The sequence below is a fragment of the Anomalospiza imberbis genome, chromosome 1 (assembly GCF_031753505.1).
Source record: "Anomalospiza imberbis isolate Cuckoo-Finch-1a 21T00152 chromosome 1, ASM3175350v1, whole genome shotgun sequence".
Lineage (NCBI taxonomy): Eukaryota > Metazoa > Chordata > Aves > Passeriformes > Viduidae > Anomalospiza > Anomalospiza imberbis.
In genome coordinates this window covers 21,147,713-21,171,257 of record NC_089681.1, presented here as the reverse complement: position 1 = coordinate 21,171,257, position 23,545 = coordinate 21,147,713, and the positions used below count along the sequence as shown (strand labels likewise).

Here is a 23,545-nt window from a genome sequence, read left to right as displayed (position 1 = left end):
CTACAATACTCAGTCTCTGCACTGCAAGTAGTAAAAGTGACTAACCTCCATTTCTTCCACAGGGTGAGCTTAAACGAGGTTGGCAAGGGGTTTTACAGGTGTCAAATTGCTTCTGTGCACTCATACACAAGAGTCAGGTGTAACAATAATTATTTGAGTTGTTTTTTTATTTTTACACAGTCATAAAGGTGTAACTTATTGCACAGCAGTCCTTTATTCCAGGGCATCTCACAGTGCTGGCTGTGCTCCTGGGGAGAGAGAAAGAAGGCTTTAAAATATTTATTTCCAATTTATTTGCAAAACCTGTCTGAAAATACATGACATTTCACTAAGGATTTTTGAATCACTAGAATATGGAGTAAAATCTAATGAGACATTTCTCATACTTAAATCAAGACATTCTTTAAAAAAAACCCATCCAATCTCTGAATTTGTGGGAAAAAAATTCTTAAAATAACCTTCGTAGCTTATTTCAGTTCTTAGCAGAACCATTTTCGGGGGTAGAAAGGTGAATCTCTGTGGCAAATCTCTTGACTCCATGCCTCTTTCAGCTTCTCACAGAGTGCATTTGTAAAGACCATGAGAGTTTTCACAAGACAATAGGGATAAATAGAACTGAAATGTTCTCTAGTTCATAGGTCCTAAGGCTAGATTTACACATCAGCATCTGAGAAAGGGGAGGAGTGGACAGTGGAGATAGTCACCAGCCTTTCATTACCATTGGCTTTGGAGTGGAGATTGAACCTGATAATCCTGTATTGTGTGTTTTGTGGGGTGCCTGGTGTCATCAGGTGCTCCTGGTTTATTTCCTCATAAGTCTTGTCACATAACTGTTCTTTGCAACCCCTGCCTTGGCATAGCCATTGGGGCTTGTTGGCTGGCAGAAAAGGAGGCTTAAAAAGGCTTGGAGGGCAAGGTTCTGTAAAGAAACACACTGAGATTTTCCTCCTGAAAGTTTCTGTCATCTGCTGCATGGGCTAATCTGTGCAAAACCACCTGTCCTCCCTCAAAAGGTTGACATCCAGGGTGAGTTGTCTCCTTCAAGTCAGTATGATGAGACATTCCAAGACCAGATTAAACTGCTTCCCAAGCCCAAAGTGCTCGCATAGGACCTCAGATATATCTCTTACCTGTGAAGGCTGCCCATAACACCCTGTGCTGTTTTCAGAGATAATTGCACAGACAAAGGGAGATTTTATTTAAATGGCTGCCATAACTTCTTTTAACCATTGAAGGAAACAGGCTGGGACATGTCAGTTGTCTGCTCGGGCATTGTAGGAGGCTTTCATCCTGCACTGCTCAAATAAGAAAAACTATGAAGTCACCGGTTGCTAAACACTTGACGTGATTTCCCAAGGTTTGCCTCTATGGTAAGTGCTCTGGTAATTTGGGTGGTGTTGACAGAAGCCCTGAATATTACCCACAGCGCCTGGTGATTATTTTTTTCTGCTGCCTCCAACAGCAACCCCCCTTCCAGACAGAAACACTGTGCTGCTGCTAATCGTGCACCAAAAAAATCCTCCTTTGTGTTCCAAATGCCTTCCTGCAGACCAAGCTGCTCCATTGCTCATCTCCCAGGATTAAGGATGGAATGGGGTGGGACAGGATGGGACAGAGACAGATTTCTTGGGCCACCTCCACCTTTACATCTTTTTAGGTTAATATTTTGAGCTTAACATTTGAAATGTAATTTCAAGTTGCATTTTAATATGACATTCCAAGTGTAGAGTGGTGAGAATTTTTAAAAATGCACACATAATTTATTTTTCATTTATTACAAGGAAAGAGGGAGTCTTTTCACTAAAAAATCTGTATGGCTGAGGCTCTGCAGCATCTGGTATTTGCATTCAAAGACAAAACTCTGTTAAATTTTCCTGCATGCCTTTTTACACATTAAATGATTATGCAAACGTCCTCTCTATAGTCAAAAGCTGAAGCAAAAGGAGGAAAATTATGCTACCTGTTGTTTTATGAAAACCACCAAGTCTCGTATTGGGGGAAGCATTTCTCCTATGGCATCCATTCAGCAGCATGGCCCTTAACCAAGAGCAGTCTTCCCACCATTCTTAGAGGCAGGACTCCAAATCTTGCTGATAAATATTGAAAGACTCCCATGGACTTCTGCACTTGTTGATTAAGAAGCATCATGACACCCACTAGAAAAGCCACAGCAAAAAAGGCTTGGAAGACCTTGGAGAGGTGATAGGAAGGAAAGGCAAAACATACTGTGGCAGTTCTTGGAACTAGAAGTACATCTGAGTTTACCTGTCCATTTGGATGATGTGGAAGGTGCAGGCATTAATCTGTGCTATTAGTTATCTAGGCTTAAAATCTCATACAGTGTCACATACACTGCTTATAGAATGAAAGCATTATTATTATGTTTAATGATGATATAATAAAAATTATCAGTTATCAATCAGTTACTTGCAAAATATTGGACTGAATATTATTTTTGTGTGATGCACAGGTTGTGTTTGGCTGTGTCCTTTGTATAAGCCTTGCAGTGGGGAGAGGAGGGAAGAAGTGGGTGTGATGACATGCTAATTCCACATACTTTTCCTTTTTTCTTACAAAGAAAGAAACATCAACAGCAGTCCAAGCTGCACAGCTATTATCATAGTGTACACTAATCTGAAAATAAGATGGATCTCATGACCTTTCCCTAGACAACACAGGGTGCCAATAAGCACATATGCTTTTGAAGGAAACCCTAGGACCTGCCACCTTAAAAGGAAGCTCAGGCTGAGGTCACGCTGAAGCGTTCTGGAGTGCATATGTCCTGGGATTTTGTTTAAATTAAGCCATTGACGAAACTGGCAAGAGTAGCTCCAGAGGGTGGAGTTGCATAAGAACCTATTTGTATTTCTGCTTGAGTGTGAGGATTTGTTTGCTCTTTATTTCACAGATATGAAAAGATTTAATAAATTATGTATCACTTAAGGAACAAATCCTTTACAATCTAAATTCTTGCAACATAAGGCATTCATTGGAAAGGCACTACCTCTTCATCTTTCCCCAGTCTGAAGGAGAGACTATATACTACACTGAACTGTCCAAGAGATGTTTCTTCTTTATCCTTCATAACTTCTCCTATCTCTGGCAGAGAAAGAATCCCTTGAGCTGTGATAGCTGCAGTTTATTTTCCACAAAGGCTCCGGCGTTAGCTGGGCTACAGTCAAATGCACATTGTTTGCTTTGTCCCAACCAGCCTTGGGTAAGACAAGTTCTTTGTGTCAGAACTCAGTTGTTAAGTACAGATAGTTTGCTTTTCTGTTTCTTTTTCTTTTTTTTTTTTCCCACTAATAGTACATAGTTAAGTCTAGATGAGATTTTATTCTAATTAAAGCTGCAGAAGACAGAAAATGATGCTCTGCAAAAGGCCTGGAAGATCCAAGACAGCTCAAAAGTTAGGAAATGCCATAATGGAAGTTGCTCAAGCAAGTGGTCTGGAAGGGCTCACATTTCCCACCAAGTCCTGGCTCTGAATGATTCTGGTAGCGTGTCCCAACCCAACTGTATCCCTGAGCCCCTTGTTCTCACTGCTCCTCCTGTGAGATCTCTTCTAGTAACTCACTTCTCACCTGGTTAGATGCCACCCTTTCTTTACCACCTGGAATATGTCAAAGTCCATTTGTACCCTATTGTCCTTGTGACAACACTGCCCTTTAACTTAAATTGTGTTTGTTTCCTTCCTTGTTTCCGTGGTAGTTACTTCCTTGATGTATTAGTACCTCCTTGCAGTCTTTTTCTGTGCAGAACGAGTCTGGGACACCATCCTAGGGCAAAATGAGGCAGGTCATGCCCTGGGGTCTCACCTCTCCCTTCCACAGTGGCCTCAGCACTGCAGTCGCTGGCTGGAGATGCCGTCCTGCAGCAGTACAACCGTGGTTGCTGTTGTTATGCTGCTGTCAAGGAAAGCTTCCTGGCCTCTCTGACTGACAACCTCCCATGTCTTGCATCAGTACAGCACTAAGACATCCACTTACTGTTAATCCAGTTCTCCAGTTTCTGGTTGTCCTACCCACAGTGTTTCATTCTACAGCCTCCCAGGGACACGGTAGAGACCCCATCACCAGCGGTGTTCAATATGCGACTGGATGGGGTGCTAGACAAGCTCATCTAGGCTCCCTTCTGTGTGAAAGGTTTGACCAGATGATCTTTCAAGGTTCCTTCCAATCTGGGCTGTTCTAGAATTCTGTGATTCTACCATTAAAACCAGCAGCCATCTGTGTTCCAGTTTGCCTATGAGAAGTGACTTTCCTGCAGTGATGAAACTCCTGGTAGTGTAATTAGTGTCAGTAATGTTGAGATCTCTGGGCAATCCAGTACCAGGGAGAAGCAGAAAACATGGTGGCTGAAGCAGGAGGCTGCTCACAGTCATTGGTCTTGTTTAGACTGGGTCCCCAACAAAAAGCCATCAGTAACCCTTGTTCCTCACAGACCAACCCCACCACTTTTCCTTCTACCTCTGTTCTCTCCAGTTCAAAAAGTCCTAGTCCCTCCCATGCCCACATCTGTCTTCAGTCAGCCCTTCTGTTTCTGCTGTGCCCAGAGGTAGCCACCTCTTGCTCCAGCCTCGCCCAAGCAGTCCAGTGCTTCCCATGCTCTGGTTCCCAGTTGCAGTCTATCTGCTCACATTCTCAGCTCTCAGCCCCCTTCTTTCCCCTTGTGCTCCTTGTGATCTGCTCCTCTGTCCCAACTCCAGAAAGCCTTGCTGGGCAGCTTGTCTTGACAGGGGACGTCTGTCTCCAGGGTAGTCATCCCAGCAGGAGAGCTCTGGAGAGGCAGAGGTGTCTGCTCTTAGGCCACACATAACCTGGCGTGCGCTGTGTGGATGGAAGCCCAGATGTATTTAGCTGCTGACATTAACAACTACTGCTGAGCAAATGTGAATTTCAAAGGAATTTTCTGAAGCAGATTCCTGAAGCAGTATTTCTTTTCTGTCAGCCTCTCCTGATGCCATGCTAACTTTCAGCATCATTCTCTGAAACTTGGGAATGGCAGAACTGTTCATATGTGTGAAAACAACAAAACTGGACAAAATAGTGCCTTTTTCTCTATTCTTACTGCCACTTGCAGCAGAACCATTTGGCTAAAATTTCTTAATATTACGTTATCAGCCTCAAACTGATAACTATTTCAGAAAACTTCCTTTCAAATAGATCTGGACATGGGGATCGGAACCCAAGGTCTCATAATGTAATGTTTCTGAATCCTTAACCTAGCAAGTAATAGCAGGTGATCTCTCTCAGACCTATGGTTGTGTAAAATAATCCACAGAACTACCTGCTCTTTTCATCTGCCCAGAAAAAGCTCATAAAGATTTGCTGGGTGTAGTAATCTGTTTGCAGCATGCTGGGAGGATGGAGCAGCCCGTAGGTGTCCAGCAAAGCTCCATTCAGCTATTACACACTTCTGGCAGAGACAGAAGGTTGGTTAGAAACAGCAGTGGCCACTGTGGGTTCAGTTATGAATCATGGGAGGGACCTTTCTGTATTTGGTGACTCGGTGCTATGGTGACCAAAATTCCACAAACGCTTCACAGAGAATAAGGCCACGTGTTTTCTGCTCCTCCTTAGGCAGTGATGCTGCCTGGGAATAACCTGTGGTGGTGAATTCCTTTGAGTTGATCCTTTTCCTGCGTGTCTCTGCTGGAATATCTTCTGCTAGGGGGAAAGACTACTTCAGATGCCATTTATAACCCACTTTATCTAGTGGACTTTTTATTGGTAGCTACCAGTGAACAACAGAGTCCTTGCTATACTCTTGAAAGTCCCCTTGTTCAGCCTGAAGTACTGCCAACCTTTTGTACAGAACCCAAACAGCAAGCGGAGTCATCCTGCCTCTTAACATGCAACAAGTCACTCATTGTAAGCTTTGCCTGGTGATGGTTGAAAGCCCCTTCCAAACGGTGTGTGCTTCCAAAAGGTGTGTTTAATCACCACGACTGCACTGCTGCAGTGGGAAGGCTGCTTCCCAAACCATGCTCTCCATAGCTTCATCCCTCCAGGTGTTCATTTAGAAAAGCATTTTGTACAATAGTTACTCTTCCATCCTTTCCAAGTTCTTCATATCCCATTTGCTTCTGAGTCACCTTTAATTAATGCCACTCTTTAAATGCTTCCAAGTGTTCTGGCTGAAGTGCTGATACAGCAAAAAGCAGCACCAAACTGAAAGGCTGAATTACTTGTTTTCACAGAAAGAATTTATCACAGTGAAAGGTGAGGTAAAACATTTCCACCAGGCTGCCACTGGTGAAACCAGTGAAACTACCAGGCTGTCACTGGCTGCCACCTTATTTCATTTCTATGTTAACAATTCTGTGAGCATGAAATTTCCTATTCCTAAGAGCACCAGAAGAGCACGTCACTCAGCACTAATCATGGCTCAGATTCTCTGTGCAGTTCCTCTTGTTCTTAACAAGGGATGCTACCAGGACTCCCAGAAAGATTATTTTGCCTGCTGCTCCACACAGTACCATCAATGCCAAATGCTGCAGTCAAAAATGTGGCCTATAATAAACAAAATTATTATTTGAAGTATCTCACAGCTTGTGGGGATCATAGCTGCATAACATTATGGAGGTAAAAGCGACACAGGGGTTCCAATGGCAGTCAGACCAATGCACAAAACAGCGTGTTTACTTAAGAGATGTGAAATGCAGAGATGCAGATCCAAACTCCAGTTGAGGAAGTCTGAGACTCAGAATGAAGGATGCTTAGAAGGGGAAGAATGCTGCTCACTTCTTCTCAAAGGGCAGGGGCTCTCAGAGGTGTGTAATGCAGTGTATGAGTCTCTGGTCCAACCCAGGATAGGTAATTGCACCTTCTCATGCAGTGGTTGTGGACAGAGGGACAGGACTCATCATGTATTTCTCAGCACTTTCTGAGAAAGGGTTATGTTTTGCTTTGGTTTGATCCCCAGTGCAGAGATGTCTCTGTGCTTCTGTTGTGCTTTCTTGTGGCTCCTGTGGAGTTCACGAGAATAAATACAAACCTTGCTATTGTGTCAGCCAGTAGTCAGGCTTAATGACCATTTACTGGCCCACACACTGCTGAGCAAAGAGACTCCCTCTTAATGAAGGTCCTACTAAATAACAGTGTACAAATAATGCATAATTACTCAAAATTACGCTGGGTCCTTTAAGATCAAGAAAAATGGTCTCAAATTATACTTGGATTTCTTCTTCCTCAAACGACATCAACTGGTACCCCAAGGACAAAGTTCTTTCAGCCAGAGAAGCTCTTTATAAGTTAAAAAAAATGTGTTTTTTATTAAAAATAGGAATTATTGTATGATATGTATCTGTAATACCATACATGTTAATAACTAGCAGTACTTGTAATCTGCATTTTTTGTGGTTAATAACATAGGAGTCGCTACTCCAACTCTGCAGGTGAAAATACAGAGACCAGGAAAGAGGATGTGGCTTCTCCAAAGTCACACAATAGCTCAATTGTCAAATATGAAACACCAAAGTGGAAACACACAAACACAGAAACCTGTTCACAGATGGGAATAAAATATGAAAAGAATGAGCAAACCTTTCTGTTCCTAAAAGAGGAGGGTCACCTGCAGTGGTTAGAAAAAAAAAATAAAACTAACATTTTCAACCCGCCTGCAAAGTCCCTGTCTACATAATTTATACCAGGTTCCCTGGAGGGAGGGGCTGATGCAGGAATCTTCCCTGACTGCTGCAGGAGATGGAAATGGGGCCATTTGCCACAGATAAAGTGGTTTTATTCAATAAACCGATAAGGCTTGGATTCTCGCTGATGGCAGAGTTGAGGTAACGGCACATAAGCCGTTTAACCGTTTCTAAACCAGTTGAGACGTGGTTTCCCCACTTCACATCTATCCTTTGCCAAGTGAGCTTGGTTTTTCCCTTCTTTATGTTTCTATCTCTCATGACACCAGATCACACTAAATTATCTGTTATCAGGATTCTCAGGGAAGAATCAAAACTCTTCTCTCTTCAGGGAAGGAAATAAAAGGGCAGCTGCTTCTTGCAGCCCTTCCCTCAGCTCCTCTCCTGTTCCACTATTTACTTTATTTCTTTACCTTGCCAACAGCTCCAGTGTCTTGGAGCCTGGGCTAAGCCCAGCCCTTTTGTGCCCTGCAGTCATCGCTGCATCTTTAAGGGAAAACTGATTCCCAGGAATGCTGTGCATGCACATACCTATCTGGGCGCTGCACCCACACCTGCCCACCAGGTAACCCAGCGCCCGCTGGCCCTCGCAGCCACATTCCAGCCGGCAGAGCTATTACTCGCTAATTGTTACCTGTCAAACAGGTAAACGAAGCTTTTGGGCCAAGTCCAAACAAGCGTATATTCCCACGAAATCCTAAACCAGCAAACCTTTGACCCTTCTGCAGCCCCACCGATGATTTTTACTGGGGCTGATTTAAATGTCTGATGGTATCTTTGAGGGACAGAAAAAAGTGGCAAGTTGTGGTACTATTTATTGTGATGAAGCTTTCTTGTACGTGTTAATACCTGCAGGAGAGCAGAGGATTACCTACACAGGAGAGCAGAGAGGCAGCCCAGTAAACACGACAGAGCTCACGTCCCCCGAATCCCCTGGGTGGGGTGGCTTTCCAGTGCTGATCCAAAAGCAGTGCGTGGATGGTGAGGAGCTAATATGCAAAACCTCCTGAGGGTGAAAAAGTTAGTGTACAGAGTAACTCAGAGGCATCTGGGAGGCCTGGAACTGGCATTTCCTCTTCATTTCACCCTGTTCAGACTTGTTCCACGGAGCATAACAGGATCAGCTCCTGCGGAGCAGGGGGGTCTCTGCACACAGCCAGAGGCAGCAGCCTGTTCCTGTCACCCACTGAGGCTGTAAAGATGGCTGGCTTTGTCCCCCTTAGGGCTTTCTGAACAGGCCAGCAAGAGAAAGCAGCTCAGTCCAAACTGCTCCATCATCAAGTTTGATCCTCCTGGCTAATTGCATAGAAAAGCCATTCCCTCATAGCATAAATAGAAAGGCAGGCTGTTTCCACTGAAATATTTGTAAGATTTCATACGCTTTAACATCAAAATGCAATAAAATAAAAAATGGGTTTCATTGAAAAACTACAGCTATAAATCACAACATTCAAAATAGCAGAGCTATCCCTACTCTCCATGCCCTTCCTCCTTACAATCTCTCTGGCTTGGATGATGAGTACCCTGGGGAGAGGACCTACACATTCTCACACTGGGTGATATGATCTGGGACACTTCTGAATCAGTAACATGACTCAGTCTCATCAGAGCTTCACCCCAGGTGTTGTGTCAGAAGCAATAGCTTAGGAAAGAGGGGAGAGTAAACAGTAGAAACCAGATTGTTATTGGTAATAACAGAAACATGATCTGCCCAGTAAGATGGTAAGCTTTCTCTGCAAAGGCTGCAGATAGCCTCCATGGTAAACTTGATTTTGACCTGTCTCTCACCTTAGCTTTGCTCCAGTTAAACCGGACTTACATAGATCTCTCAGCTGTCATCTTAAATACTGAATTTTATTCTGAAATGGATATTTTTTAAACATTTTTATAGGTGAATTTATTGTTCTTAATTTTGGAAGAGCTGAGTTTTATTTTGGAATTTACCAGGAGAAAGCAGTTGTTAGAGCTTTTGCAAGGCAAACTGGCTTCTATACCTTCTTTGAAGAAGCATTTCAATTTTTTATTTTATATAATCACAGAATGGTTTTGGCTGGGTGAAAGACTATCTAGTTTGGGGCAGTTTCCACTAAACCAGGTTGGCTTACAGCCCCATTCAGTCTGGCCTTGACCACTTCCACAGGGCATCCATCCACAGCTTCTCTGGGCAACCTCTTCCAGTGCCTCACCACCTCACAGGGAAGAATTTCTTCCTAATACCTAATCAAAATCAGTTTTCAGTTTAAAGCCATTCCTCTTTGTCCTATCACTAAATGCCTTTTCAAAAATCCCTCTCCAGTTCTCTTGTAGATTTAGGTACTGGAAGGCCACTATAAAAGGTCTCCTCAGAGCCTGCTCTTCTCCAGGCTGAACAATCCCAGATCTCTCAGTCTGTCTTCATAGAGGAGGTGCTTCAGCCCTCTGAACATCTTAATGGTGTTTCTGGTTTTAATCCAACAAAAGCTGCAGAATGAGGTCTGGTGCTTTTCTTTGGAGCAGGCTAGCACTTTGTGCTGATCTTGAGGAGTTTTTAGCTGACATGCAAGCAGATATGCTTGCAGAACTTCAGCTCAGTCCAATGCCTTCTCTAAATTATGGGGAAATGACTCAGAAACCAGAAGAAATCCTGGTATCTACATCTGAGCTAACAGGTTTCATAGAGCTGAGCACAGCTTTGGGCTCCTGCAGACCCGTAGGGGCATGCACATTTCCTTCAGGAATTGGAAACCCCTCTGCAGTTCCTTCTCCATAGCTCCTTCACAGTATTCTCCTGTCCTCTCTCACAGACATAGCCTGTCAAAACCCCACAAAACTCCTCAGCAATACAGGAACTGCTCAGACACAGCATCTGGAGATCAAGACATGGATGAGTCTCTCTCCCAGAGCCCCTTCTGCACTCTGGGGAGAAGGCTGGACTGTTTGTGGTCCACTGACACCCACCTGCATTATCTAAATGCTCTCGTGACAGGGCCTTTTCCCAAGCAAAGAGGAACCCATGGACAAACGATCATTGTCAAGCCTTGACGTTAAATGGATGCTGTGAAGAAATAGCTGGTCTGGCCCTACTTCTCCTCACCCAGTAGCAAGAGATATCCCAAGCCTGGCAGGGAGCAGGCGGGAAGGAGAAGGGGCTATTTGTATATAGAGAGAAGAAAAGGGGAAATGTTTTCTCTTGTGGTTCCCAAAAGGAAGCAAGCATCTTGGCAGAGGCAACTTGCCTGCCAGGCCAGTCTGTCCTCTTAAGATTCCTCTCAAAAGCTATTCAAGCAAACAGTGGTCCCTTCACAAGCTCTATTCAGCTGAATATATTTGATTTGGGATTCTTCTCCCTTTTCACCTTACAGGGGGATTATTCAGATGCCTTATCTGCTCCCAGCTCCATGCAAGGTTCCAGCATGGAATGACTTCCAGCTTGCAGCACTGTCACCACATTCCCATGCAGCATCAATCACTGCACTGACCAGCTTCCATGGGTATCATCTTAATGTTACTGTCCACTAGGATCTGAAACCATCAATAAAGGTACCATAGGTATTTTGCTTAAGATAAAAAGGGACGATATCTTAAAAGATGACTGATAAAAGGGTGTCTGTTCAAAAGCCATCATGTGAAAACTGACAGCTGCATTACTAATACCCACCTAGAACCAGCTGCAAATAATTTCGCCAGAAAATGCTGATTTTTCCTGTATCCTCTCATTCCTGGTTTGACAAACATTTACTGAACGAAGAGCAAGGTTTCAGGAATTTGTTGCTTCACACAGGCTATTAAGATTCCTGGAGCACCTGGGCTCTCCAGGCTGCCCTGCAAGCTGGTGTTATCTGTGACAGAGCTGACTGTCCACATCTAGGGCTGTCATGCCTGTTCTTTCTGCAGAATTTTTGAGAATGGGCCAGAATAACTTGGTTTTCTCTTTCAGACTCATAGAAGAATTTCTGTGTCTGAAAGCCTGTTACCTTTTCACAACTATGTATTAGCTCTGGCAGCAAAACCTCTCCTCATAGCATCAATTTCACAACATAGCTTCGATATAGAGGATGTCCACTTTGTAATTAGCTCTTACTGGTGATTCAGCTTTTTTTTAACAGCTGTTGAAGAGGGTTGATTGACTTGAGGGTTAAGGAAACTGGCCTAGATGTTCTTATGCACTGATCACCAGAAAAGCTGACTACAACCAGCTCACATGGTCCCAGGCCACTGCTGGTGACCACAGGCTTATGACATTATCCCATTTGTGACTCCAGCTTGAGCAAAACAGTGTTATTCCCACAGCTGGTGACAGAAAATTTTCTAGCTTCTGTGGTGTTCAGAAGTGATCCATCCTGGTATTGATACCTGATGCCTGTGTGAGGTTTGGTACCAGTTAGTTTAATCGAGAGGCTGTGCAATAATTTAAAACTGTCTTTACACATTTCAGATATGAAAAAGCAAATGTAACAAAAGGAAGAAAAAGTGTAACTCTTTAGAGTTACAAAACAACCTTTCTTATTTTAAGAAATAAATAAGGGATTCTCACAAATAAATGCAAAACAACTGAGAAAAAGAGATGCATGCCAAATCAAAGCAAGCCCTGGTTAGTTCAGTGGTGTCAGTGATGCATCAGCAATATCAATTCCTTCAATTTTCTAAAGGCCACCCTCACAGAGTCATATGACAGAAGTGTGTTCTTTAAATCTCTGATTCTCATACTTCATTTGTACTTCAGGGAAAAGCTTTAGAGGGAAATACTGAGACACTGGCAGACAGATGAAACCTCTATTTTTAAAATGTCATGATTCTAAAGCACGATGCAAAGAAGGGGGTGTCACCATCTGTATGCATTCTCATCAGACTTTAAAGCAAGGTTTGAAGCTGGGAGCCTCCAGAGTGTGTTGTCATCTGCTGCAAACACAGCATAAAAGAAGCAGAAAGTAAGATAACAGGAATTGTGCATTTGTTAAAAAGAAAAAAAGAGCTCAGTTCTCAGATGCCTGTATCTTTGCTGTGGCTCAGGATGCAGCAAGCCACCGAGACAGCAGCATCTCTGGCACTGCTTCTGTGCACGTACGGAGAATCTGCTACAGCGCTGACACTACGTGTATCTTCCCATCTCCACAACTGTCTGCTGTCCACAACACTTGCTTCACTGCCAGTGTCAGGGCAAGAATTGCCTGCCAGGGCCAAGCTGCCTGTTTTCAATGTGAGCTAGCTGGGAGGAGTGCCCTCCAGCTCCCAGCCACTAATTAGCCACTAATCTCAGGCACTAAGATTCCCACACACCATGCAGGCTTCCTTTGGTGACTTTTCAATTAGCATCACAACACCCCAAGCTTTGAAGGCTTTGTGTATATTTATCTTTTCTTCCAATTGTCAGGGCCGCCATACATAAATTAAACCAATTTAAGAGCATCTGTGTATCTATTATTTGGTAGCTATTAGTCTAAACTGACCTAGTCCTCTGCCAGCTGAGAGACACACTTATATTACCTGGGTGCGACTTACTTGTATTCTTTCACAGAGAATGTGACACATCACATAAGTACTGCTTTAAAACTGGAATTCACTTCTGTATGTACAGGAGAAATGTCTGCCATTATTGCACTGATGTGTCTAGATACAGATGACGCAGCTCTGCAGAATGAAGGAGGACAAAACCAGCACATCAGTCCCAGACTGAACAGGGACTACACACAGTGAATGTTTGGGAAGTTTAGAAGAGGAGCAGTCATGTGGCATGGGAAGAATCCTCCTCTAAAACCAGAGACCAGGGTGACGAGCCTTACTAAGCAAGTAGCAGCATCACCTGCAAACAGACTGAATTCAACCATATAGGGTCTGATCAATAGCTCACAAAATTAGAAGGATTCTCAGTGGATTCCATCCGCTACGGGATCAGGCCTTCTAAAAAAGCAGTATAGTGCTTCAAAGGAGAAAATTATACTTGAGGCTTAGAAAGACCCAAAGCTAGAGGAAGCTGCAGAATTCCTGGGAAAGTGACTGGTCAGTAAAGTGCAGGTTAAGCAATTTCCTGGACACAAAGACAATGACTACACATACATGTAACAAAAAAATCCAATTCCTTCACACTGCCATCAAGGATTTGTGTTGGCTGATACTGCAAATCCGCAGCCAGACTGCTGCTAAAATTTCAACTCCTGTACTGTCGCACCAGTCCCATCCATCTCCCCATCCTCCCAGCTCCATTGTCATTGTTACCAGACTCCAGTCATTGGAGCCAAGAACTGCTGCTGGGGCAATTCTCTGCATTAATAGGGAATCTCTGAGCAGAGGCATTTCAAAGCACCTTCCTCAGGCTCTAAAGGTTCTCCTCATTACAGTGTGATTGGTTGTTTTAATTGAGGTAATTGGCATGTATATAATTGGCCTTGTTGACAATGAAGATTTTCAGATATCCTTAGTCTCCCTTCCCCCTCCCTGCCCTGATGGAAGCTCTGGAACCCAAAGGGAGCAGCACAGATCAAGGGGAAATCCCTGCTACCCATCCCCCATGTTGCAATGGTGTTTTGAGAGCCATAGCATCAAATTTAACTTCGGGCATCTGCTGTCTAAACCTTACAAAATGGGAGCACTAACCAGCAGTGGAGTCACTTCCAAAGCAAAGAATGGATATGTAGTGCAAAGGACAACTTAAATGAGTAGCATTCTTCATGATACTGCCTATAAAACACCTTCTATATGTACATCCTTCAATGAAATGATGGTAATTTCACCTGTGACTAATGGAATACCTTATTGACCAGATAACTGCACATCCATACACTTCTATGAATTCAGAAGCTTCACTGGTACTGCATGATGCTGATCCTGTCTTGCATTTGCAGAAATTCACCGCCACTCCAGCCACTGGAGGAGCTGAAACATACAAGAAATGGGTGCTCCCATAGCTGCTGGTGATGGCTCATCTGCTGGTAATGCCAGGAAACATCATGTGGTCCAGCCATGTGTGAGACTCTGGGAGAAAAGGGCTGTGCAAATGCTGTAATTAATTCCCTGTGCTTACACTTGGAAGTCTTTAGTTCACCCTGAACAGAAAAGACTATTTTGCATGCACTTTGACAATCACTTTAACTCAAAGCTACAATCGGGTTGCTGCCAAAAGAGGTGGGCATATTTCCTTTTGTTGGGTTTAGCATTCCCATAGTTTGGCAATGGAATTTTAAGAGGTCAAACCAACCTATGTACCTGCCTGAAAACTAACCCTATTAAAAAACCCAAACCAAATGAAAAGAGGCTTCAGGCAGATGAAAGAGCGAGGCTCCTGCTGAGACACCAGAGGGCAGAAATGCATGACCTGGGTAAGAGAGAGAAAAAGCCCCTTTGGGCAGCCACATACTCTTCTACCAGGCTCAGACAACCAGTGGTGATTCTAACACATTGATTTCTTGGGGATCTCAAACAGATGTGCTTTACTCAGCCTCACTGTAAGGAGGAGGGTTGAAGCATGCAGTTATTCCCCCTCACCTTACAAATAAGATCCCAGGATAACTAAGGTTACAGGACCTTCTGACATATTTTTGTGTCTTGCTTTTTTACTCAAGTTGCTGCCTGCTCATCATTGTGACCTCAGGGACAGATATCACAGGAATCACTGCTATGGGATTACTTTGCTCCACATTGTGGTACCAAGCTCAGTGTCCACCACCTGCACTTCATGCATACATAACACTGAGAAAGATTTCATCAAGAGTTATAAAACTCTGGTGAGAGAGGACTCCACTCTGCCCAAGGTAAGACATGTACTGGAAGTGAAATTTGATACCGCATCATCAGCTGTCCTGTGTAGATACTGGTGTCAGTTTAGAGTTATCAGTGCAACATTCAAAATTCAGCCTATACTGCACCAAGAGGATGAACCAATTAGCCCTGATAGAATGAGATTTGAAACGAGGTTTAAAATACCACATTTCATATGTAGTTTGTCAATTTTGTGAGTGGAACTCACCTGGAATTTTTCTCCCTCTGTAAACTCTACTTTCAACTTCGCTAGTGATTTAAACAAAAACAAACAAACAAAAACAAACAAACAAACAAAAAAAAAAAAAAAACCACCAAAAAAAAGGCAAGGCTAGATTGAGAAAGGCACCTCACACTCTCTCAGGCTCTGCCTGGGAGCTCACAGGAGGACTGATGGATGCTGCCAGGCAGCAGGTTTAATGAGAAGTTAGGCATGATGATGTTTCAGGGGCTAAGAATCCACAAAGCACTCAACAGTCTGGAACATGTTTGTCAAAACGTATTCCCTGTCTGTGCAGTTTAAAAATAAATGCATTCTAAACTGGGGATCTCACTGGTTTCACCAGGAATGCAAGAGTACTTTCCAGGAGTCAGGCTAAGGCATTCAGCAAACTCCCCAGCTGTATTTGGCATCAGCCTGAGATTTGGGCAAGGGGTAACAAATCCCTGGCTTTGCACACCCTCCCTGTATCACCTTTGGCATGTCTGTTGCTCAAAACCCTCACGTATAAAATGGAGAGGTGCTGCTACCTCCCCGTGTCTGTGTCTGCCTTGCACACCTTCCCTGAAAGTGTCAAAGCTCAAGAACTGTCTCTGGCAGATGGTGCCTGGGCTGAAAGAGTTTAAGCAACTTTTCCCTGATACCAAATGTCTCTGTCTCGGGCCTGGGAGATTGTGGTGTTGGTTTGGGCTCCCTCTCACAGAAGTTTCCTGAACCTTTTAAAGTGTCCTCCTGCACCTAGTTCATTCTGGAATTACACAGATTTTACTTGCCTTTCTCCCCATGCACATTAACCATGGTATTGATTATGCAGAGGGGTAACTCACAATTCCAGTGGTGTTAAAGCAGGGTCTGCCTTCCCCTTAAAAGTCCTAGTAAAGTTTATGGTGAAATAAAGAGCAACATGCACAACTTGCCCCACCCTTCCCTGCAGGGCTATTGGTCACGTGTGGGAGCTAGAGAAAAAAGCAGTGAAGAAATGTAAACGTGAATGCTTTTCCCCTCACACCCAGACACTCCACATAAACAAAAAGCCATCTCCAGGTACTGTTTTCAAGTCAAACAGAGACAAGCAAATACTCAACATCTCTGTCCTGGAGTCAGGTAAAAGTTCCTCGTTGTAGAATGCTTTCACCTTGATTCTTTCTATAGCTAAAATTTCCTCTTGCTTGGGAAAAAGGAATAGAAATAAAAATGTAAGGGAAAAGCATAGATAGCGTAAATTTGTTTATTCTAAAAGATTTCGTTTCTCTACTGAAACAATGGAGGGAAAATTTGCAGTGCAATTCCTATTTACACACAATGTCTTAGGTCATGACACATTAAGAAGTTTCTGCATCGAAAAAAACATGGATGTTTTGTCTGATAATTTCTTAAACTAGGAACTAAGAGAAACAAAGGTAGGGTAAAAGCAGCATAGGTTACAGCCATGTAACATTCCAAGAAGTTGGAATTACATAGTATCCTCAATCTGCATTAAAAGACAATGAAAAAATCAATAGTGAATTAGACAGTGTAATAGTGCACACAGGTAACAGAGTTACTGCAAAGAAAAAATGAGGTGTAAAGCAACTTGGAACCAGCCCATCAAAGTGAGGCACTGAGAGCCTGATTTCTGGGTCTGGCTATCTCACAGCACACGGGCAGAATGAGATAGAATAATTATTACATCTCCCTGGGTGTCAGGGAAGCCCTTCCAGCTGCAGAAGAACAGCAAAATCTACTTTTGCAGCACTCTGAGTAGAGATAAAGCAGGCTTGTAGGTGCACGCAGGGCATGTGCATTGTATAAACACGGTATCACTGAGATGGCAAACCTGATAGGACAGGCTGATGAAGCAGCTGCAGGGGATCTAAAACTGGGGTCTTCCCCAAGCCATGGACTAAATGATCTTGAAGCTCCTGAGCACTGAAGAACCAAACCTAGGCGGTAAAAAAGGCCAAAGGTTATGGCAATAAGCTGTGATCCTGCATTGCTCAAAAATGCTGGATAGAGTAATATTATACACTGCCTTTATGTTTATGAATAAAAACAGTTGGAGGCTTTCTTCTGAAATACTCCTGTATTTTAAAAGAGAATACCAAAAAGTTGTAGAAAGTGACACTGCTACACCTGTCTGTAAAGGTACTAAAGGCAGAGCTGACAAAGCTTAAACAGAAACACAGAGACACAGGGTCTGGTGACCTTTTCACAGAACAAGGCACTGCAGTGGTGCCTTGGCTCCAACACTGGTTCCTTTTGTGCCACCAGACAATCCTCTTTATCCTCTGCCCTTCAAATAAAATAACATTTGCTTGTTTCTGAGGGCATCCACAAGGAAAAATGAGCAATAGCCCAGTAGCTGTCAACCCCACTTCTTATTCTGTGAATTCTGAAAGCATCTTTTCCCACTTGCTGTGATTTTTAAGTACCTTTCTCTTTGATTATATTATTGACCTATTTTAAGGGAAAACTACACTGATTTTAAGCAAACAGGTTGATAAGTCCATGGCTCTGTTTCCCAACTCCTACCACTAAAGTATTTCTGTGGATTCTATGGGCTGCATTTACTCTAGTTCTTGAGTGTGGGAAAAGTAAACAAGCAATTGTTTATATGCCATCCTTCACCTTCTGCATTCTGGAACACTTATACTTATTTTAAGACAGACTGCTGGAGCAAAAAGACACATTCATCATGGCTTTTAGAATGCTTATTGTTGCAGGGCAATATTTTAGACCTGTGGAGCCTCCCTATTTTTTTAAACTCTCAACATACTTCTAACCAATGCAAGACATTTGAAGCTCTTGGTTTTGCCCCACGCTGATCACATCCCTATTTCAGGTTCCTTTAAAATGTGGCTCTGTTGGTCATAATGGTTCAAGGACTGACTGATGTGAGCTGGGAGCAGCATCCCTGGTGGCAAACACACACCTGGCCATTCCCACTCTGCAGTCAGAGCCTTCAGTCTGGGCCTCCACGGAACTTGGAGAACACCAGCCCATCTCCCCCAGACACCCACTGCAGTACCAAGAACAACGTGGGCTGATTTTCTACAACTGAGGGAATTCTGTGTTGTCAAGAGGAAAATGAGAGGAGTGGAGGAAAAAAAATGGTATAAAATAAAGAGAAAAAGAGAAAGATAAGATAGAGGGGGAAAAAAGAGAAAAAGAAGAAAGGGGTAAAGGGAGAAAAAGAGAAAAAGAGGAAGAGAAAAAAGAAAAAGGAGAAAAAAGAAAAAGGAGAAAAAATTTTGATTAAAAGGAAAAGGAGGAAATAATAAAAAGGAGAAAAAAAGTAAAAATTCTGATTAAAAGTTGGCTTTAAAGTATCACAGGCAGTTAAAAATTATCTAGTAATTAAAGAAATATATATATATATATATATATATATATATATATATAGGTATTAGGACAATCTTGTTACATTCCCTGAGAGTTGTTTACAACCTAAACAAACCAACAGCACTTTACCTTCATCTCAAACCAGTTTGAATTAGGATGACTCATAACATGTCTATGAATTTGCAATATTGTTCTATGATGTTGCAAAGACCTTGTCAATTAACACAAGAAGCTGTACAAAGCTTTAGGAAGATACTCTCTTAACATTTTTCTCATTGGTCAGGTTATTTACATTCTCTAGGACTGCCCCATAAAGACAGGACACAATTTTAATGTCAGCATAATTAATGTATTTCCAAAGTCTTGGATCCCATGTCACATGAAATCGTCTTTCAGAGATGTCTCCTTACTCTTTTTTTCACACTACAGTTTTACATTAACAGCAAAATTACCATCATTAGGTGACCTAACTGTATTTTCCCAGTGTTTAAAAATGGTTGAATGAATCACTAAAAAACTCTACCAGGCAGATCAAAGCATCTGCAGAAAAGCCATAATTTTATATTAAATTACATTGAATTGGTTCCAAAACTATGAATAATCTTTATGAAATAGATTAGTACTTTAATGTCTGCTAATCAAGTTTGCACCTAATTTTCCAATTGATTGTCAGGCTTTGCCACCTTCTCACCTGTATCAATGTCTCAATGTCAATCCTGAAAGGACTGACATAATGTGAGGTATTTTCATCACCAAAAATTACTTCTGTTTTAAGATGAATCAACACTGTGTGTGCCACGCTGCCTCGTTGCAGTGTTGCAGATATATAGGATTGTCATGTTATAACTCTGTCATGTTTCAGAAACATGAAGTCTACATTCAAAATTAGCAAAACAAAATCATCCTTTTTTTCCTCTTATATATTTCCATATTGCTTTGATGAATCTAAAAGAAATGTAAATCAGCATTTCATATAGAAAGTGCCACACTCAGCTTCACACCTTACTCTGTGGCCAGGAAATGCTTGATATTCCATGAACCTCCACATGGCTGAGCTGCTGCTATCACCCACGATGTCGAGGTACTTGAGAGCTTGTGGTTGCTAAAAGGCTCCCAGCAGGCCTGTTTGGGGAGCACAAACTGCAGTTTCCAGGCAACATTATGGAAATCCATGAATACTTGCCATTAAACACAAAATCTCCTATTCCAATAGGAATTTTATAATCAATTGTGAGGCATTAAAAGTCAACTGTTACCAGGATCATGGTTACTTAGAATCACTTTCTTGAAGCTAACAGTGCACAGCAATTCATTCTTAGAGCAGAAAAACGACCTGTTTTGGGACATAGGAAGGTTGCACTGCAATCTTTTAAGCTTATTTTGATGTACACGATGGCTTCATTGAAGTCAGTTGAGGATCAAGGTCTGCACAAATTCCAATATATTTTCATACAGAAGACTACAAAGGAAGGGCTGTAGGGAAGATTAACAGTAAATGTTGCATATCACAAAACTAGTAAGTAGGTGGTTGTCTTTGAACTTACTGTGAGAGAATACATTTTGTATCAACAGCCATCAGTGACAGAAAGACACAAATAAAAATATGTGGTAATCACTGCCTACAGAAAACAGTTGTTTTCAAACATCTGCTCTCTCACTGAACTGCTTTACAACACTGTTTTGACATAAATATCTCTCCAACATCTTTTATCTCATATACTTCTTTTAATAGTTTTCTGAAGTGTATTTTAAGTACTTGGTGCAATTAGTAAGCCTAGTTAAGCCTTATTTGTACACTTGATTTCCTTTACCCAGTGCTGGCAAGTCCAAACGACATTCACTGCTATGGAGTGAATAGCATAAACATGAGATAGAGCTTTAGACAGTTGAATTCTACACTGAACCCTTACAATGCCACAAAAAAACTATCAGCTACTGTGCAAACAAAGAAGCAAGCACAGTAAGAAAACCAGTACCCTACCATCTTAAATATTTCCTGTACACTTCAAAGACAAGTCCTAGATTTTCAATAATGTATGGCATGACTATTCTATTTTTGCTCCACACAGCCTTGATTCTACAGGTAGCAAGACTGGTCTGCCCAGAAATAACATTATCTGACATTTCAATGACTAACAGATTAGTTTATAATAATCTTGTAGATCATGAAGAATGAGCATCAAGCTGGATTAAGTAGGACTTGTTTGACCTGTTCAGCTAGAGGTGGACTCTGACAATTTGATTCCAGCCTGCAGTGTGAAGCAAAAGGCTCATCCAGAAAACTGTGAGCCCTATGCCTTCCTTCCTAGTTAAAATAATTTTCAGGGTATATTTTTCTATATAAGCAACTCCTAACTAAATAACAGTTGTCATCTCCAAGTACCTCAGATCAAGACTTCATTACTGCATTTTCCACTTATATTCCTAACTTTGACCTTGGAACTACTCCTAAGACAGTGAGCAGTAATTCAGTCTCCTGACTACCTCATTCTAAGAGGACCTCTCCTGAGAGTAGGCTGCTAAAGGCAGTTTTGTATTTGACCCAGTACTAGAACAACAAACTCCATTTCAGTTTGAGTTACAGTTTGGGTTTGGTCCAGGACTACAGATGGCATCAAATGCAGTTTTCTTTCTTGTAAAATCACATATCAGCAGCATTTCTACCTTGGGGAAGGTGGCATTTTCAAGTGTGCTCATCACTGATCTTCCTCTCCTCTTCCTATGCATTTCATATGGGAAAAATGGAGGGGGGGGGGATGAACACAACAACATCCAAATGTTTCTTAAAACTGAAAAATTAAAAGAGAAAGAGGATACCTGAACTAGCGTTAATCCTATTGATGGTGCTCAAACAGGTAACCTTTTCAGATCTAAAAGTTTCTTTCAGCATAACAACTATTTGGGAAAGAAACCTTATAATTTCTGCAGTTAACAGTGAGAGCTTCAGTAATTTAAACTATTATAGCATTCTACCACTATTTCTTGAAAACAGTATACAGTAATGTATTTGAGAGGTCCAACATATTTTAAGATTATATAGAATTCTGTATTCAAAATGACTGCATCATTTGCTATGAATAAATGGCTCTGTTTCTCTTGTGTTTTATGAAGCCTTATAGCTTCCTCAAAATGTACTATACAAAACAATTTATACAAGCATCGCCATGAATAGTGACCACACTGACAACTTCTGACTGGATTCACAGATTGTATGTTTCTTTCCTTTGACTGGTAAATGGACAAAGAGACTGGCTAACTAATATCTTGTGTTCAATCAAAGAGTCATTGATCTAGGGAATGTATTTTTCTATTTCTGTTTACTTAAAGTTACAAATTTTAATGAGACTATGTTTAAGCTGACTTAAGACTGATTTATACTGAATTTTTTGATTTCATTCGTTACTATGAACACAGATAAGGAATGAGACCTAATAATAAATATTTGTGCCTGACTGTGATCCCATAATACCACAGGCTTATCAGAGTCAAGTTTGATTTCAACTGCAGCAGTAGGCTAATGAAGATGAGGCCCCAGACCATAACGTTTTATATCTATGTATATATGTATATGTGTCTGTGTGTATACATATATATTTGGTTATACAAATATGTATTTCCATTAATATCCCTCCTACTACATTCCCCTGTCAAGGGAAATTCCCCTTTTCAGAAGTTGGACTCAATGATCCTTGAGGATCCCTTCCAACTCAGGGTATTCTATGATTTTATGAAATCAAATGTAGAAAATAGAAAATTTTCTTCACCTAAGACATTATAAATTTGACGGATTTGAAATAATTTAGGTAATTGTCTTGCAAAGATGATTAAGTAACATAATGGTCTACCCCGTATAATGATACATTCTTTACACATTCAGCACGATTTGTACAGCAGAGGTTGAGAGGTTGTCAGCAGTCTAGTTGGATGCCTAGTACAGAAAGCTGTTTCCAGGAGGGCAGGTGGTAGCAGGAAGGATTAGTGCAGTCCTGGCCTGTCTCTGATGAAGGAATGGAGACTGAAAAAGGGTGATAGCAGATGGGAGCCTCGTTGCTACCCTTCCACTACCTGTTCTCAAACTGACCCAAGGAGGTCCCTTTCCCCACCTTCTCCATCAGGCTCAAAGCTGCTGCCCCCACAGCCCGATCCGGTTCTTTGCCAGAGGACCCACTTTGGTCCTCTGGCAAAGTACACAGTAGGTTGTACTGGGCTGAAGGGTGACTGATGGATCTGCCGTCTTCTTCATTCACTTCATCCCTGCATGACAGAGCCCCAATAAACACTCCATTCCAGCTTTTCCATTCTCTTCCAGCTTTCCCCTGCTGGCAAAACAGACCCCTCAACACCTGTCATCAACACCCCCAGTCCAGGTATCAGCTCTCAGATCTACACAGTGGGTGTCATCACCTGGCACCACCTCATCCTGCAGCCGTAAGATGCCTTCTGCAGAAAGACATTCACCAACGTCAAACTCAGCTGGTCCCAACCGTAGTAAGATCAAAAGAAAAAAAAAAAAAAGATAAAAAAGAAAAAAAAAAGTCGAAAAACCCCCAAACCCAAGGAAAAAACCCGATCTTCCAAACTGTCCTGCGAAGGGCGACACCTCCCTGGGAGTTACTCGACGG

At 42.1% G+C, this 23,545-nt stretch overlaps 2 long non-coding RNA genes across 2 annotated transcripts; one reads left to right on the top strand and one right to left on the bottom strand.

Annotated features, from left to right (window-relative positions):
- Positions 1 to 533: 533 nt before the first annotated feature.
- LOC137470434 (uncharacterized) lies at positions 534 to 1,657 on the top strand. The gene is made up of 2 exons (XR_010997061.1): positions 534 to 1,370; positions 1,463 to 1,657. It is a non-coding gene; the product is annotated as an uncharacterized lncRNA (long non-coding RNA).
- Positions 1,658 to 20,179: 18,522 nt separating this feature from the next.
- LOC137470427 (uncharacterized) lies at positions 20,180 to 23,434 on the bottom strand. Its single transcript, XR_010997058.1, has 2 exons — positions 23,328 to 23,434; positions 20,180 to 23,239 (listed from the first exon to the last, which is right to left on the bottom strand). It is a non-coding gene; the product is annotated as an uncharacterized lncRNA (long non-coding RNA).
- Between the last annotated feature and the right edge of the window lie 111 nt (positions 23,435 to 23,545).